The sequence below is a fragment of the Colobus angolensis genome, unplaced genomic scaffold (assembly GCF_000951035.1).
Source record: "Colobus angolensis palliatus isolate OR3802 unplaced genomic scaffold, Cang.pa_1.0 Scaffold149, whole genome shotgun sequence".
Classification (NCBI taxonomy): domain Eukaryota; kingdom Metazoa; phylum Chordata; class Mammalia; order Primates; family Cercopithecidae; genus Colobus; species Colobus angolensis.
In genome coordinates, this window is record NW_012114588.1 from 2,798,034 (window position 1) to 2,813,219 (window position 15,186).

The window sequence follows — 15,186 nt, forward strand, 5'->3', positions numbered from 1 at the left end:
GGGGCTGGGCGGCGGCGCGGCTCCGGAGCCTGGCTCGGACACCCCTGCGACCTATGGTAGGAGCCCGGACCCAAACAAAGGCGGGCGGCGAATAAAAGGCGACGGCGGCGCGGAGTGCTCGGGTTGCGAGCTGGTGACTGGGGTTCGTGCACGGCTTCTCGCGGTCTGCTTGCCCTAGAGCGGAGCGTGGAACCCCGGCTTCTTGCCGCTCCGAGAGCTTCCCCTTGCGACTCCCGCGAGGAGACGAGTCTGCGCAGCGGGGTGGCCGCCGCCTCCCGACCCTCCGCGCACTCCCCCCGGCGCCGGCGGCTCAGCCCAGCCCCATTCGGCCGGCCGAGGTGAGTGCACAGCCGCGGGGCGCCATCCGGGCTCGGTCTCGGGGCTGGGGTATGCATTGCTAGGAGGAGGGGGAAGTCCTCCGCGCCGTCCGCATCCCGACCTGCGTGGCGCCGCGCATGAAGTTCTCCCGCTCTCCAGCCAGCCCGGGATGCGGGCCTCGGAGCCCCCCGGGAAAGACGGTCAGGGGTGGACAGAACCCAAGCTTGCCCTCCGCGACCCGGCCCCAGCTCCGCACCATCTGCCCGCGGGACTGCAGCAGTCTCTGTCGGCCAAGGCGAGTTGGATGTTGGATGTCCAGAAACGGCAAGGCTTCCGACCTGTGGCCCCTGCTCGTCCCCGCTGGGAGATATCTGGGTCCATAAAAGTTGAGCGTCAGTCTGAAGCCGCCCCTGGATCGGGCTCTCGGCCATGCTAGAGCGGAGGGAAGGGACAGAGTAAGGCTAATGACCCCCTCCACTCAACCCCTACCTAGCGTACTCGTGCTCTCGGAGGGACGTTTTCCCAGTTAAGCTGGCTGCAGGTCCGGCCGGGGAGGGCGCGTGGGGGCTTGGGGCGGGCCGGGCCGGCGATGGAATCAGCACGCGTGAGGGTCCCCGGCTCTGCCGAGAACGCGAACGAGGGTGGAGGTGGAGTGGGCAGCCGGGCAGTGGCGGCGCTGAGGGTCAGGGAAGATTCCCAGCGCAAGGGGCGCTGAGTCCCGGGAGCCAACCCCACCGCCGGAAGAACTTTTCCCAACTCCCTGGGGAGGCCGGCAGTAGGGCTGGGAAGGCGCCTCCTTGGGGGCTTCCTCTTCTCGGCCCCTCTCTGCTCCACAGCCGGCGCCAGCTTCCCGCTGTCCCCCACCCACTGCGAGACTGGGCGCAGGTCTCTGTCGGCCCACGCCCCGGGTCAGCACCGCGGACAGCGCCTCGCGGCCGCCCTGGAAACTCAGAAGCCCGCCCACACCCACAGTCCACACGCACACTCACACCCATCCACGCGCACACACATATCTACAGACCACTGGAAAACAGTCCACACACATATTCGTAGTCCACTTGCGCAAGTACACACCCACCCACAACCTTTAGGCGCACACAATCCACGCAGACGCACGTGGGCAGACAGATCTCACAAGCACACACGTTCGTGGACCTGGGCAGCATCTTCGCCCCCGCTCCGCACTCGAGGCTGCTGTCTCCGGACTCACTGACTAAGCCCCAGATTCCAGAGCCCACCACCTGGTGTTCCCACCGATGCCCAGTGACTCACAAAGCCACTCAGGCTCCCAAGCACAGACACGCTCCCACCCCCAGTGCGCGCATGAACACACACACACACACACACTGTCCTGCTCCTATGGGCGAAGCATGGGGATTTAGAGCAAACACCCCCTCCCCACTTCCTACTACACCTCCCAGGGGACCAGGGGATCTTCTGGAGGGAGGGAGGAGGCTGTGGCTCCGTGGAAGCTCCGGGCAGAAGCCCAGCCCGGACAGGTGCCTTACAGAATCTCCATTTTCAGCCCAGGGTCCATTTTGCTTGGCTTTTCTACCCCAATACTCACTCCTCTTCCTCTAACCTTAGTCCAGACACACAGATGTACAATCAGGGTCTGCATTCTTTGTTTGTACCCTCTGTTTCCCTGCTCTGTTCCCTCCCCCAGGTTTATATATCTCTCTCTCTCTGTCTCTCTCTCTCTCACACACACACACACACACGCACACACACACTCACCCTCTTTTTTTGGTCTTTCCAGTCATCCTTCCCCACTGCCTTCGCTTCTCTCCCCAACTTTCCTTAGGCTGGGTCTGACCCAGTCTTTGCTGGGATGTGGGCCCAGCTGACCCTTAGGGGGAGCTGACTCCATTCTCTCAGACTTGCCTTCTTCACTGCAGGTTCCATGTCCCCGTTTCTCTCTCTTTGGAAATCTGATGGCTCTCCACCATGGCCTCAGCAGCTTCTGTTCCCCTCCCCAGGAAGTTTTCCAGGGCCAGATGCCACAGAGCCCCAGTGATCTCTCCAAGGGGCTAAGAACTTTGCGTGAAGCATTCCGGAACCCCCCTGGAGATTTGGCTAGCCATGAGATCTGGTAGCCGTGACCTGGCTTGCCCTTTGACACCTCTCCTGTTGTTGTCCTTCAACTCCAGAAACTGGGTTGAAAGAAGAACAGTCCCAGCATGGTGTGGTGGAAGGAGCACTGGACTGGAAGTGAGCGACCTGGATCCTAGTCCAAGCTTAACCACAGACTCCCAGTTTGCCCTTGGGCAAACTACTTCCCTTCTCTGAGCTTCAGGCTTCCCATCTGTTAAAGGACTGGCTGAGGTGACCTGTAGGGTCACTTTTTTGCCCTAATAATCTGGAACATTGATTCTCTAGTGAGTCTCTTGAGTGTGGGTGGGATTGAAAATTGTGATTCTAACCCCAAAGATTATCCTACCTTTCCCCTTCCTTAGAGCACCCACCACTAGTGAAGTCATCCCGTTTCCTGAGTGAGGGAAGTTTAGATGATTTCCTTAATAGGACCACAGATGTCAAGTAATTCTCTTGAGGTCATACTGCTGAAATGCAATCTTCATTGGGACAGGCATTACTTCTACTGTCTATATATCCTCTGCATAAGCCACCGGTTCTGCTGGTAATGTATGGTGAATGAATGAGTGGATGAACAAATGAATGAATAGAAGATTTAAACCTGGATCTCCTGATCCCCAGGTCCTTGGATGGTTTAAGCCCCTTTCTCTGCTAGTATAGAGGTACTTCCCTCATCTCCCCATCCTCCCCACCCCCTATTCCCCTAGTCATCAAAGGCAAATGGAATGTCTGAGTTAAGGTCCTTCCTCCCAAGTGGCAGACACTGGGCTGGTTGTAAATGGCCACAGAGAAGGGAACAGCTGAGAGCAGCTTTAGAGGTCCTACCCAGTGAGTAGGGGCTTTGCAATCAGCCTCATGTCCTTGGACCCAATCAAGTAGACTGTCCATGGGCAGTTGGTTGCTGGCCAGGCTCTGATGCCAAGAGGAAAGACAGCCGTGACCACCATGTTGCCGAGCAGCCTCTTTTCATAGCCCCATGAGCTGGGGATGGCAAAAATAGCCTTCACAGATGAGCCAAGTGAGATGCTGAGCAAGGAGGTGGTGTCCCTAAGGGCCATCAGTCAGCTCACTGCCAGCAATAAAAGTAGGCACCCCCAAATGGTAGGGGTGGTAGTAGTAATGGTTGACAATAACAATACTATAGGTGTTGATAATGACGTTAGCATTGTTCAAATCGGGAGCTCAGTGATTAGCCTTTTTGGTTCCCTTCCCCCTCTTTGAAATTGTTTCCCCACCTGAACCCCTCTTGTACTCCTCCCCACACCCAAATATGGAGAAACAGAGGGCTGGGACAGTGAGGCAGGGGTGTGGGATTGTCCATCAGTCCTAGCCAAGGAAGAGGGTTTGTCGTTTGAAATCCTCTTCTTCTCTGCCTGCACTCCCCCTACCCAAGCATGGTGTCTTGCCAAAGGAGCTGGGAGAGGTGTCAAAGTCTGTCAAAACACCCTTCCAAGCTAGATTCCAAAGCATCGAAGCCCGGGGAAAATAAATAAAGAGAGCAGTGTCGGCCCAAAATAGAAACATGCACCAACTCACAAATCTACATGTTTTCCAAAAGTCGCATTTCACGGGCAGACAGTGCGGCTCACGCTGCAGCTGCCCAACAAAGGCTGGAGGCATGGATGCTGCGGGACCAGTCCAGGGATGGCGGCAGAGCCTCCCCCAGTGAGCTCACTCTCTGCCTGGCGACCAGGAGACCAGACAGCCGCTCTCCACTCTGCACCAGCTGGAAGGTACACAGGCTGGAGGATTGCGAGGAATATGTGTCTGTGTGTTGTCAAAGCTCTTTGGAAACAGGCACCAGACATGGCTGATGGCCTCAGGTCCTCCGCCTTACGATGGGAGGCTGGTGATAAAAATACCAACCAATCATAGCTGCCATGTGTTGAATACCTACTATGTGCCAGGTGCTAATGGACTGTCTCACTTAAGCCTTGCCACCATTTCATGGCACATGAATTGTCGTCCTCATTTAATGTATGGGAAAAGCAAAGTTCAGAGAAGTGAAGAGATTTGCCCAAGGTCACACAGCAAGAAGAGGCCAAGCTGGGATCAGATTTTGATCTGAATGAAGCAAAAACCCCCATTTTGCCCAGTACCCTGAATTGTTTTGGTTACTGTCATTCAATAAATGTTTTCTTATCGAGAAACCTGTTTATGTGATGGGTTTCAAAAGAATGTAAATTCCTTTGCCAGACAGGCCAGAGGTGAAGGGCAGTACCCTCACCTGCGTTTAGCAGTCAGTGGCCTGGTCTGGGTACCCAAGACTTCTGAGCCATGGCTGGGCTGGAGCTGAGTCCCCGTGAGAGTCTGGAATGGGACTCAGGCTGTGAAGCTTGGAGTGTGAAAGACAACTCTGTAAGAGGTCAAGGATATGAGAAGCCTCTGCAGATGGGGAAGTTACTTCAGAGAGGGCAAGTGAGTTGCCCAGCATCACACAGCATGTTGGTAGCAGAGCCTGAGTCTCAGAATCCCAGGCCAGGTATCTTCCCAGGCAACTGGGCTGGTTTCCTTGGGTGCGTGGGAAGCATCCAAACCACGCCAGGGAAGGGGACCGAACTGATGCAGCCAGTAAACCCAACAACTCCCTTCCCAGTACAGAGGTGAAATGCGTCTTGCTGTCATCTCTCCAGTCCTCTCCCCTGCACCCCCTCTGACATCAGCCACATGCCAGGCTATGTGCTAAATGCTTCCTGGACCTTAACTGATGTGATCCCCATAACCACTCAGGAGGGAGGTGCTCTGATCCCATTTCACAATGGAAGGGCCTGAGGCTAGAGAGGTCAAGTCACCCGCTCAAGGTCACACTGCTGGTGAGGAGGCAGGTGGAGCCCAGCAGAGCCCTTGCTGGCTGGTTCGCTCTGGGGGTGAGGAAGGCGAAGGTTTGGAACTAATGCCAAGGGGGTGGAGGAGCTGATGGGCAGCGGCAGGCTATTTATATTACACCTCCAGGCTGGTCACGCTTGCTGGCATGTGTACCAGCAGAGACTGTGTCTCTGCCAAAACCTGGAAGGAAGAACCCCGTGCAGCATCCTGGGGCCATCCCCTGAGGGCATTAGTGAAGTGTAAGGTCTGGGTATATTTCTCCCTGAACTCAGGGGAGAGAAGATGCTGGAGAGGATCTCGTTGCCTGCAGAACTCCCGGCATGCTCTTGATCCTGGCAATTTACTTCCTTCCATCCGTTCCTCCCTCTGAGGGAACCAGATGGGGAATCTGCCAGTTTGGAAAAGGCTGTCGGGTGGCAGGTTATGGTGTTTGTGTATACAGTGAGCTTAACCTGGGAACAAGGGGATGGTAAGGACAATGGGAAGGATTGGCTTGGATTTAGATTCTCGCAGCCACCATTTACAGGGTCTCTTCTTGGAACCACAGAGGAACGTCCTGGGAGATAGTGTCCAGGGACTTAAGCCTCCTCTGCCAGGAAAGGCCTTCTCCATTATCTCCCATCTCACAAGCATCTACCTGAGTAGTCCTACTGTTGCCAGGTGTGGGCTTGTAGAAGTGTTAGGTTGGTGCAAAAGTAATTGTCATTTTTGCCACTGAAAGTAATGGCAAAACCCCTAATTCCTTTTGCACCAACCTAATGGAAAGGTCTCGGTCTCTGTCCCTGTCTCTGTCACTGTAGAGATCATCAGAGTCCCCATTCCCACCCCCCCAGGACCTCTGGTCAAAGGAACAGAGGTGATAGATGATTAATGCTGTCTCAGCCAGCCCCCCCCACCACCACAGTAGAAGAGGGACCCAGGTGTCCCCCGGGGCTGAGAGGGCATGATCCAGTCAAGTGGTCACTCCAGTGTCAGGAGGAAGGTTTCCTGTAGGTGTTGCCCCCAGTACAACTAGACGGTCCATGAACTTGATGTCTCGGTAGGAGGAGGGTGCAGTGGAGAAGGCTCACTCTGCCCAGCCATCTGCTCGGGGCGTCTAACACATACACTGGCACCTGGATGATGCGTCCTTTGCCAAACCTTGTTAATGGAGGAGGTATGAGTGCTAGCTGGAAGCCACTCCTGTTGTGAAGGAGGATGTGGTGATCTTCTTGTCTCCAGGGAAGGCAGTTTCAACAGGGGTCAGGGTGGGGAAGGTTGTGGCAAATTGGTGTTCCTGGGAGGTTTGGGAAAAGTGTGTCCCCCCCACACCCTGCAACTGTGTTGACCTTTGCACTGTTCTGGGAAATCTCTCTGTTCTTCGCTGGGGAGCTCTGCAGGGTAATCACCCCGATGATAATGATCATGATAATAACAGTCAACATATTTTGAATGTTTACTACCTGCCGGGCTCTGGGCTTAGAACTTTACAGATATGATCTCATTTCATCCTCATACCTGCTCAGCAAGGGGGATAGCACTGTTATCTCCATGTTAAGGATGAAAAATGTGAAGTGCAGAGAGACTAAGCAGCTTACTAATAAGCAGTGGAGACGGGACCCAGCTGCCATGTGCACAAGGACTGAGCCCCACACTCTGGTCTTTACATTCTCTTGATTTGGGCCTTTGAGGATGAGTATGATTGAAGCCAAAGTACCTTGTGAGTCCTTCAGTAATCTCGGGAATTGTACATAGGGACTCAGGCTGTGTTCTGATGGATAGGGTGATGTGGGCTGACCATTTGCTTCTTGACTGCCAAGCCACCGGACAGATCACTTTTTGAATGTCCAGATGTGGGCAGCATCTGGCAGAGTGGCAGGACATTGCTAGCTTTCATCCAGATGTTTCCCCTTTTCCTTCCATATAGACGTAGCTGAGACTTGCACCCCTCTGGACGTGATCATGTGTGGGGACTCCCAGGTTGAAAAGTATTTGTTGGTTTTAAGGCATCATCTTGTGACTTCACAGGGGCAGGATGCTGGTTTTTGTTCCTCCCTGCATTCCAGGCCTGGGAGACATTAGAGAGGAATCAGGCTTTGGGAAAGTGTCAGCAGCCGGAAGAGAAAACCCCTCTTTCCCTTCTTTAGCCAGGGAAGCTGGGAAAAGGCTGGCTGAGAGTGTGCATTACAGGCTAGTAGCTGCTGTGGGTTCCCTCCAAAGGTTTCTGACTTTCCAACCTGGTGCTCCAGAGACTTGCAGCAGATGATCCCAGAGTAACAGAGCCAGGAATCTGCAATGAACAGGGATATGTCAGCCAATTGCCATTCTTGGGCGTTAATGAACATGCGAATAGATCTGGGGTGAAAAGGTTCATGGAGCCTTCAGGAGGAAAGGAGTTGAAGACATCACTAAGTTAAGATTATGATGATGATTATTTTTTAAGCTAGGCTCTCTGTTATCCAGGCTGGAGTGCAGTGCTACAATCACAGCTCACTGCAGCCTCAAATGCCTGGGCTCAAGCAATCTTCCCCCGTCAGCCTCCTGAGTAATTGGGACTACAGGTGCACATGACCATGCCCCGGATACCTTTTTTACTTTTAGTAGAGACAAGGTCTCCCTGTGTTGCCCAGGCTGGTCTTGAACTCCTGGACTCACGCCATCTGCCTGCCTTGGCCTCCCAAAATGCTAGGATCGCAGGTGTGAGCCACCACACCTGGCCAGATTATGATGATTTAACAGAAAGTCCTTATTTTATATAGCAAGCACCAACAAGTGAATGAAGTGAGAGCGAATGAATGAATGAATTGGTAAATGTATGAATTGGGGGATGGGGCTGAGGGACTTTGACAGTCAGTGCTTTGATTTGGCAGGGCCTGACCCCAAGTATGGACAAAGGGAAAGGTCCTTCTCTTGTCCTCATCCCCCCAATCTTGAAAGAATGTCCCCCACCCCAGGAAAAGCTGAGGAGCTGCCCTACTCGGCAGCAGAGTGCCCTGGGTCCAAGGACCCTGGGGAGGGCCAGGGGGAGCTTTGGCTCTGGATTGGAGAGAGTCCTGGATGTCCTGCCTTCCTGAGGGGACATGGAGAATAGGCAGCTGAGCCCAGGTCTGGGGGAATGGGGTGGCTGCCACTGCTACTCCTGCTCAGAAGTTACTCTGGTGCTCAGCGAGTGCACTTGGAGGTGACTGCTTCTGGAAAAGGAGACTTCTGTCTTCCCTGCCACCACCTTGCCTGGGACAGCACTTGAATAGGAATCAATTTGCATCATTCCTGCTGTCACCAACCTAAAAGACTAAGTAGCTTAAGTAGCTTATTTCTCCCTCTGCAGACCTATTCTCAAAGCATTCCCAGGCTTCACCTCCTCCAGCTGTTTCCCCTGTCCTGGAGTAATGAGGGGCCTAGAACACCCTTGGCTCAGGTTGGGTAGAGAGACTGACTCCCTGAGCTTTGCCCTTTCACTGCCTGCCCCACCCTTCTCCCATTCGGCAGGACCCTCTGGTCATGGGGTTCCTCTGGCTTCTGGCTGTGGCATGGACTGGAACCCAGGAGGCTGAAAGCAGATGGAAGCTGCTGCTTCAGGACCCCAGGGAACCTACAGTGCTTTTGACCTTCTCAACTGGTTACCCAGCCCTAAATTACCCCATCTTCTGTCCTGTGTCACACTCCTGTGTCCTGGCCCTCTAGGGACTCCAAATGGTAGAACTGGGAGGTATCTGAAAGCTCAAGTCTAGCCCTCCCATTTGACAGAAGGGCAAACTGAGGCCCAGGAGAAGGAAAGGCTTGCCCAAGTTCAAATAGGAGACAGGGCCCCGTTATCATGGAAGAACTGGCGCATGGGTAGGGGCGTTCCCATTAGACTTTGGATAACACTCCACCATTGAGCAGGGTGGGGGCGTGAGGGAAACAGTCTGGGATTTTTTAGCCCAGGTAGCTTTGCTGGGTCTCTCCTGGCCTTTGGGGCTGGGAGCAGCAGTTCTTAGTTCCTGGGGCCCTGAGCCTCCCAAGCATTTTATGAGAAAGGCAGCAGAGTTGGAGGGGGGCAGTGCTTGAGGGGCCGCTCTCCATCCCCAGCCCTCTGCCTCGGTGGCTGAGCACCATCCCCCGACTCCTGTCTCCGTAGGCAGCTGCATCATTGTGGAAGGGGTGCTGAGGCTGAGGCCAGTGTCAGACTCCCTCCACCCCAGAGCAAAGGCCTCTGTGCTGGCCCCAGGGGCTGAGGGGTACTGAGCCCATCTCTTGGATGGACACCTGCTCCCCACTATCCATGCCTGAGCTGTCACTCAGGAAGGGAGCCAGGAAGCCTTCCCTGGAGCCACTGACCTGTGTGGGCACCGAAGGGGAGATTCCACCTGGGCACCCGTGATGGGGAACTTGAAGGTCAGTCCCTCATGTCTCCACCCTCCTCCCTTCCCTGGGAACCCACAGTCCAGCCAGCGCTGTACCTAACCTGTGACCAGAACGGCTGAGGGCAGATGCTGTGTGTGTGTGTGTGTACACACACACCCAAGTGGGAGTTGGGAGGACTGATTCTAGGACCCTGAGATTTTCAAACATGTAAGACTCAAATAAAATTGACGACAGTGAGAAGGGCACTGAGCTCATCAGAAATCAGGTTCAAATAAGTCCCTTCACTTCCTTAGCCTCAGTTTTCTTGTCTGCAAGTTGGAAATCATTCCTAGGAGGAGAAAACCTATGTAAAATTGATCTGCAAACTGGAAGTTGCTGCATGGATGCAGCACACGATTCAGTCCCACCACCACCCCTGCAATGAGAGGATTGAGGATGGGTAGAGAAAGGGCTCTGGCTCAGGAACACAAGGGTAGTCTCCACCATCTCCTTGCTGTGCCCCTTTCATCTGCTGCTGGTCTCCTCAGCCCTTCACAGGCCCAGGAAGCAGGGCATGGGGGAGCCCCAAGTTCTCAGAGGGAAAGATATTTGCTCTAAGCTTCTCTCTTCCTTCCCAGGCAGTGAGGCTCCATCTCGAGTACCTTATGGCGGCCCCTCAGCAGGTTTGAGCACATTTAGCTTCTGATGTATCCTCCAGCTTCGCTTTGGGTGCTGTGGGGCAAAGAAGAGTTTTGCAACATCTCGGGACCCACAAATTGTGGTCTGGGTGTGCTGGGGCTGCCGGAGGGATTGCAGTCTCCCAAGCCTTCCCCAGGGCTAGGAACTGGCAGGTGACCACCTTGCTGTGTCTCAGCAAAGCTGATGGCACCCAGTACATGGCTATTGGCTATTCAGCTGTTCTTGCCACTTGGCCAGGCTCCTGTGCCTGCTCCCCTCCAAAGACAGCAGGACCCCTGCATGCTGCCCCCTCCAGTTACTCTGCAGAGAGGTGAAGGGAAGCCTCTCCCAGCATCCAGCTCCCCTTGCTCTGCCTCCCCCAACTGGGTGGTGACTAAGAATCAGAGGCAGAGGATTTAGAGAGCGTCTCCTCCCACTCTCTAAACGACCTGTCCAGAGATGTTGAGTGGCTTGTTCTAGGTCACACCGCAGGCCAGCGGCCAGGCAGGTTCCAACCCCAAGTCCCTGGGGCCACTTCTGCTGCTCCAGGCACAGATCCCCTGCTTCCTCCACCTCCCTTGCCTCCAAGCTTGAACTTGCAGCAAGATCCCAAGACGAGATGCTGGGGGAATTATTTTACATATTTGTTAATCACGTCTCAGAATGAAAAGGGCCCTGAGCTCAACAGCCAGGAAGAAATCCAATTTGGCTTTTATGGCCATAGTTATTGGTCATATATCGTTGGGATCTTTTTCTTTTTTATTAACCCAGCAGTTTAGGGGCTGGGGTGCTGGACTGGCTGCTGGGCCCAGAGGTTCCTCTGTACTTGGCAACTGTGGTCTCCAGCCTCACACACCCAGGACTGGGGACTGAGGGTGGGAGAGATGTAGGGGGCGGGGGTGGTCTGGATGGGTTGGCCAAGGCCTGCAGTGAGGGTTTCCAAGAACCTGCTGACCCGTCAGGCCAGGGGCATCTGGGAACCTGGTCATATTTCACAGGTTCTGTAAGTGTTGCTGGGGTTTTTGTTTGTTTGTTTTTCTTTTTTTTTTTGTCTTTTTTTGAGACGGAGTCTCACTCTGTTGCCCGGGCTGGAGTGCAGTGGTGCGATCTTGGCTGCAAGCTCCACCTCCCAGGTTCATGCCATTCTCCTGCCTCAGCCTCCTCAGTAGTTGGGACTACAGGCCCCCGCCACCACGCCCGGCTATTTTTTCTTTTCTTCTTCTTCTTCTTCTTTTTTTTTTTTTTGTACTTTTAGTAGAGACAGGGTTTCACCGTGTTAGCCAGGACAGTCTCGATCTCTTGACCTCGTGATCCACCCGCCTCGGTCTCCCAAAGTGCTGGGATTACAGACATGAGCCACTGCGCCCGGCCTGTTTTCGCTTCTTTTTTGAGACAAGAGTTTCGCTCTTGTTGCCCAAGCTGGAGTGCAATGGCGCAATCTTGGCTCGCTACAACCTCTACCTCCCAGGTTCAAGCAATTCTCCTGCCTCAGCCTTCCAAGTAGCTGGGATTACAGGCGCCTGCCACCACGCCTGGCTAATTTTTTGTATTTTTAGTAGACACGGGGTTTTACCATGTTGGCCAGGCTGATCTCGAACTCCTGACCTCAGGTGATCTGCCCGCCTTGGCCCCACAAAGTGCTGGGATTACAGGCGTGAGCCACCGTGCCTAGCCGTATTGCTGGTTTTATTAAGCTTTCATTGTCTTTTCCTCAGTGATGCCAAGGCTGCTTTGTGGGCTCCAGGATCCAGCGCTGATGGGTCTTGGAGGTGAGGCCTGAGTTGTGCAGGCAGGAGCAGGAGGTGGCCCGAGAGGGTTAGTTGGTGGAATTCCTTTTGGCCTCAGGGCACGGTGGCTAAAAGGATGGCATTTTAGCCTCCTCTGACATTGCCTCCAGAGGCTCCAATCCAGCCCAGCTCTACAAGCAGGCTTGTAGGGCAGGGGTTGGATCAGACGTGATATAAATAAATAAAACAGCTCCCATGTGCCAGACACACAGTAGTGCTCAGTGGATGATAAACTCCCCACCCAGTCCCCTTGTAAGGGGCCTGGCAGACAATAAGCCCTTGGACTTGTATTTCGTTTTACTGTCTGGCGTTACCAAGAAGAGCCGTTTGGCAGATCTGGGTGTGCTGTTTGTATCCCCCCGTCTGGCCAGCCCAAATGCTATCATTTCTTCCCTCCCCATGGCTAGAGGGAAAGACAGCCTGAGGAGTGAGCCTCGGCTGGAGACACGACAGCCTGAGTCCATTCCCTGAACCTCCAGGGACACATGTGAGTCACAGTGGAGGGTGCGGGGAGGCCAAAGGCTGAATCCGTTACTGGAGGGAGCCACTGGGAACAGGGGAGGATGACCAGGGTAGCAAGGGTTTTCCAAGAATGCGTCTGGACCCCTGTATCAGAGTCACCTGGGGAGGTGGTTTAAATGCAGACTCCAGGTTGGGCACGGTGACTGACACCTACTGTAATTCCAACACTTTGGGAGAGAGGGACAGAAAGATCGCTTGAGTTTGAGATCAGCCTGGGCAACCTAGCAAAATCCCATCTTTACAAAAAATTAACAACAGAAAACAAAAACAGCCAGGTGCGGTGGCATGCCCCTGTAGTGTCAGCTACGTGGGAGGCTGAGGTGGGAGGACCACTTGGGTCTGGGAGGTCGAGGCTGCAGTGAACCGTGATAGTGTCACTGCACTCCAGCCTGGGTGACAGAGTGAGACCCCATCTCAAAACACACAAAACCAAACCCAGATTCCTGGGCCCCACCTCCTCAGAATCTGACCTGGTGTCACCCTAGAATTTGCACTTTAACAAGTATGCCTAGTGACTCTCACATTAAAGTCCAAGGATCTTTGGGGCAGAGAATAAAGGAGTCCGCCCCAGTTGACTTGTGGACCTGCCTGCGGCAGGGGCCAGACCTGGGCTCTGGCTGGCTAAGAAGTTAATAATCATACTAGCTGCCCTGGTTCAGCAGGGGAGCAGTATCGCCACCCCCATTTTACAGATTTCCCTCTTGGTGTTAGGGGGTCCAGTTCTGTCCCACTGAGCTCACTAGAGAGGGGACACAGAACAGGGAAAGTAATAGTGGCTGTTGTGCCATGAATGTTGGATCCCTCTGATGCTGGCTTGGATGTTTCCTCGGTAATATATTGACCCAGGCAAAGCTTGTTTGCCTGATAAATACTGAGCCGTTGGGTTTACAAGTCAGCGCCCACAGTTTCCTCACCAGCTGTCAGCCCCGGGAGGCCAGTCATCCTTCATCCACTCCATCTGTGCAGCCGGACCTTCTCTGAGAAATGGGGGGCTTGGACAGGCTGGCCACAGAGCCCCCACCCGACACAATCTTTCTCTCTCTCTCTCTGTCACACACACACACACACACATACACACACACACACACACACAATCATGTTTGGCCAAATATCTGGGCACCCCAGAGCCCAGTCAGGTTGATACATAGAATTAACCATCACACCCATGACCCATTGAAGGGAAGGCCAAGCTTCTGAGGTTGGTGGGAGACTTCCTTTACATCATGCCCTGAGTTGCCGCCTACTGAAAGCAGAATTACTAGACCCCAAGTGATTTCCAGTCTTATGGGGATGGTGCAAGCTTGCTAATGCTAAAAGGCAATGGGTTTCTTCCACGAATACTGACATCTCAGCTTTTAAAGAGCTCATAGGCTACCTGGTATGGCCCAAAGAGCCTGGCCTTTAGGATCAATAGACCTGAGGTTCAAACTCCAGTTCTGCCCCTTAGTACCTGTGTGACCACCAGGGAGTCACTTAACCTCTCTGATTTTGATTTTGCTTCTGTAAAAAGTGGATGCTTATAATGCCTTCCCTAGCGTCCTTGCAGGGCTGATGTGAGGATGGCAGAGGATGGATAAGGAGTACTGGGCACATGGTAGATGCAGAGGTAATTATTATGATGGTCTTAATGGGTGTCAGAGTTTCTTTATTGAACTAGCTGGGCTTTTGACTTCACTCCATGTGTGTGATTTTGCCCCAGTTTCACCACCACATCTCCAGTGCCTCTCCATCTTCCTGGCCTAGGTGGAGTATCCAGGTCTCCGGGAAAGGTTTGGGATTCTGACGACTGGCACATAGCCGGGGCATCCAGAGAACGAGGGATTCTCAGAAGATGGAGTATCAGGACTTAGGACAATGATGCCTGAGAGGCACCAAGGCCTTCTCTTTTCTTTCCTCCCTTCTCTGGAGCTGTTCAACTCAAAATAACTCATTTTGAGCCTCTGCCCAAATCTCTCAACCCAAGGGTAAGAGAATCAAAGACCTCAAGATGTTCAAGGACCAGAGCTAAACCAGGGAAGGCAAAACACCCTGAGCCAGGAAGAAAAAGCTGATTAGCTCCTAATTGCCGTTAAATTGTATATACATATACGTATTTTAAGTCAAATCTGCATGTCTAATGTGATTTTTTGATTACATTTTAATAGTCTGGCTGGGATGGGGGAATGGAGAAGGAAGGGTTCTGTCAACCTTTGCCAGAGCAGGGAAGTTATAAACAGGAACACAGGGAGATTCTGGCATGGGTTCACATCCCTGGGAACTCCACTTGCTCTGGAGAAGAGTGAGGCCTGGCAGGGGGCTGGGAGTGTTTTTGAGGCAACACCACCTCCCACAAAAGCCCCATTCTGTCCAAATGGGGAAGTCCATCTGGCCTGTGACTTGAAGATTGGCTTTTCTCTTCAACTTCAAAAATTGCTCTCCCAGCTGGGCGTGGTGGTTCACACCTGTAATCTCAACACTTTGGGAGGCCGAGGCGGGCAGATCACTTGAGATCAGGAGTTCGAGACCAGCCTGGCCAACATGGTGAAACCCCATCTCTACTAAAAAATACAAAAATTAGCCAGGCGTGGTGGCACATGCCTGTAGTCCCAGCTACTCGAGAGGCTGAAAAAGGAGAATCGCTTGAACCTGGGAGGCGGAGGCTGCAGTGAGCCGAGAT

General features: G+C 53.6%; 1 protein-coding gene across 1 annotated transcript in view; it reads left to right on the plus strand.

The window, feature by feature from the left end:
- The first annotated feature begins 120 nt into the window (after positions 1–120).
- PTCHD2 (patched domain containing 2) overlaps positions 121–15,186 on the plus strand; it is a 59,652-nt gene continuing 44,586 nt past the window's right edge. Inside the window, exon 1 of the mRNA XM_011935812.1 lies at positions 121–338. The gene's annotated coding sequence lies outside the window, so the exon portion shown is untranslated. The remainder of the gene's footprint in view (positions 339–15,186) is intronic.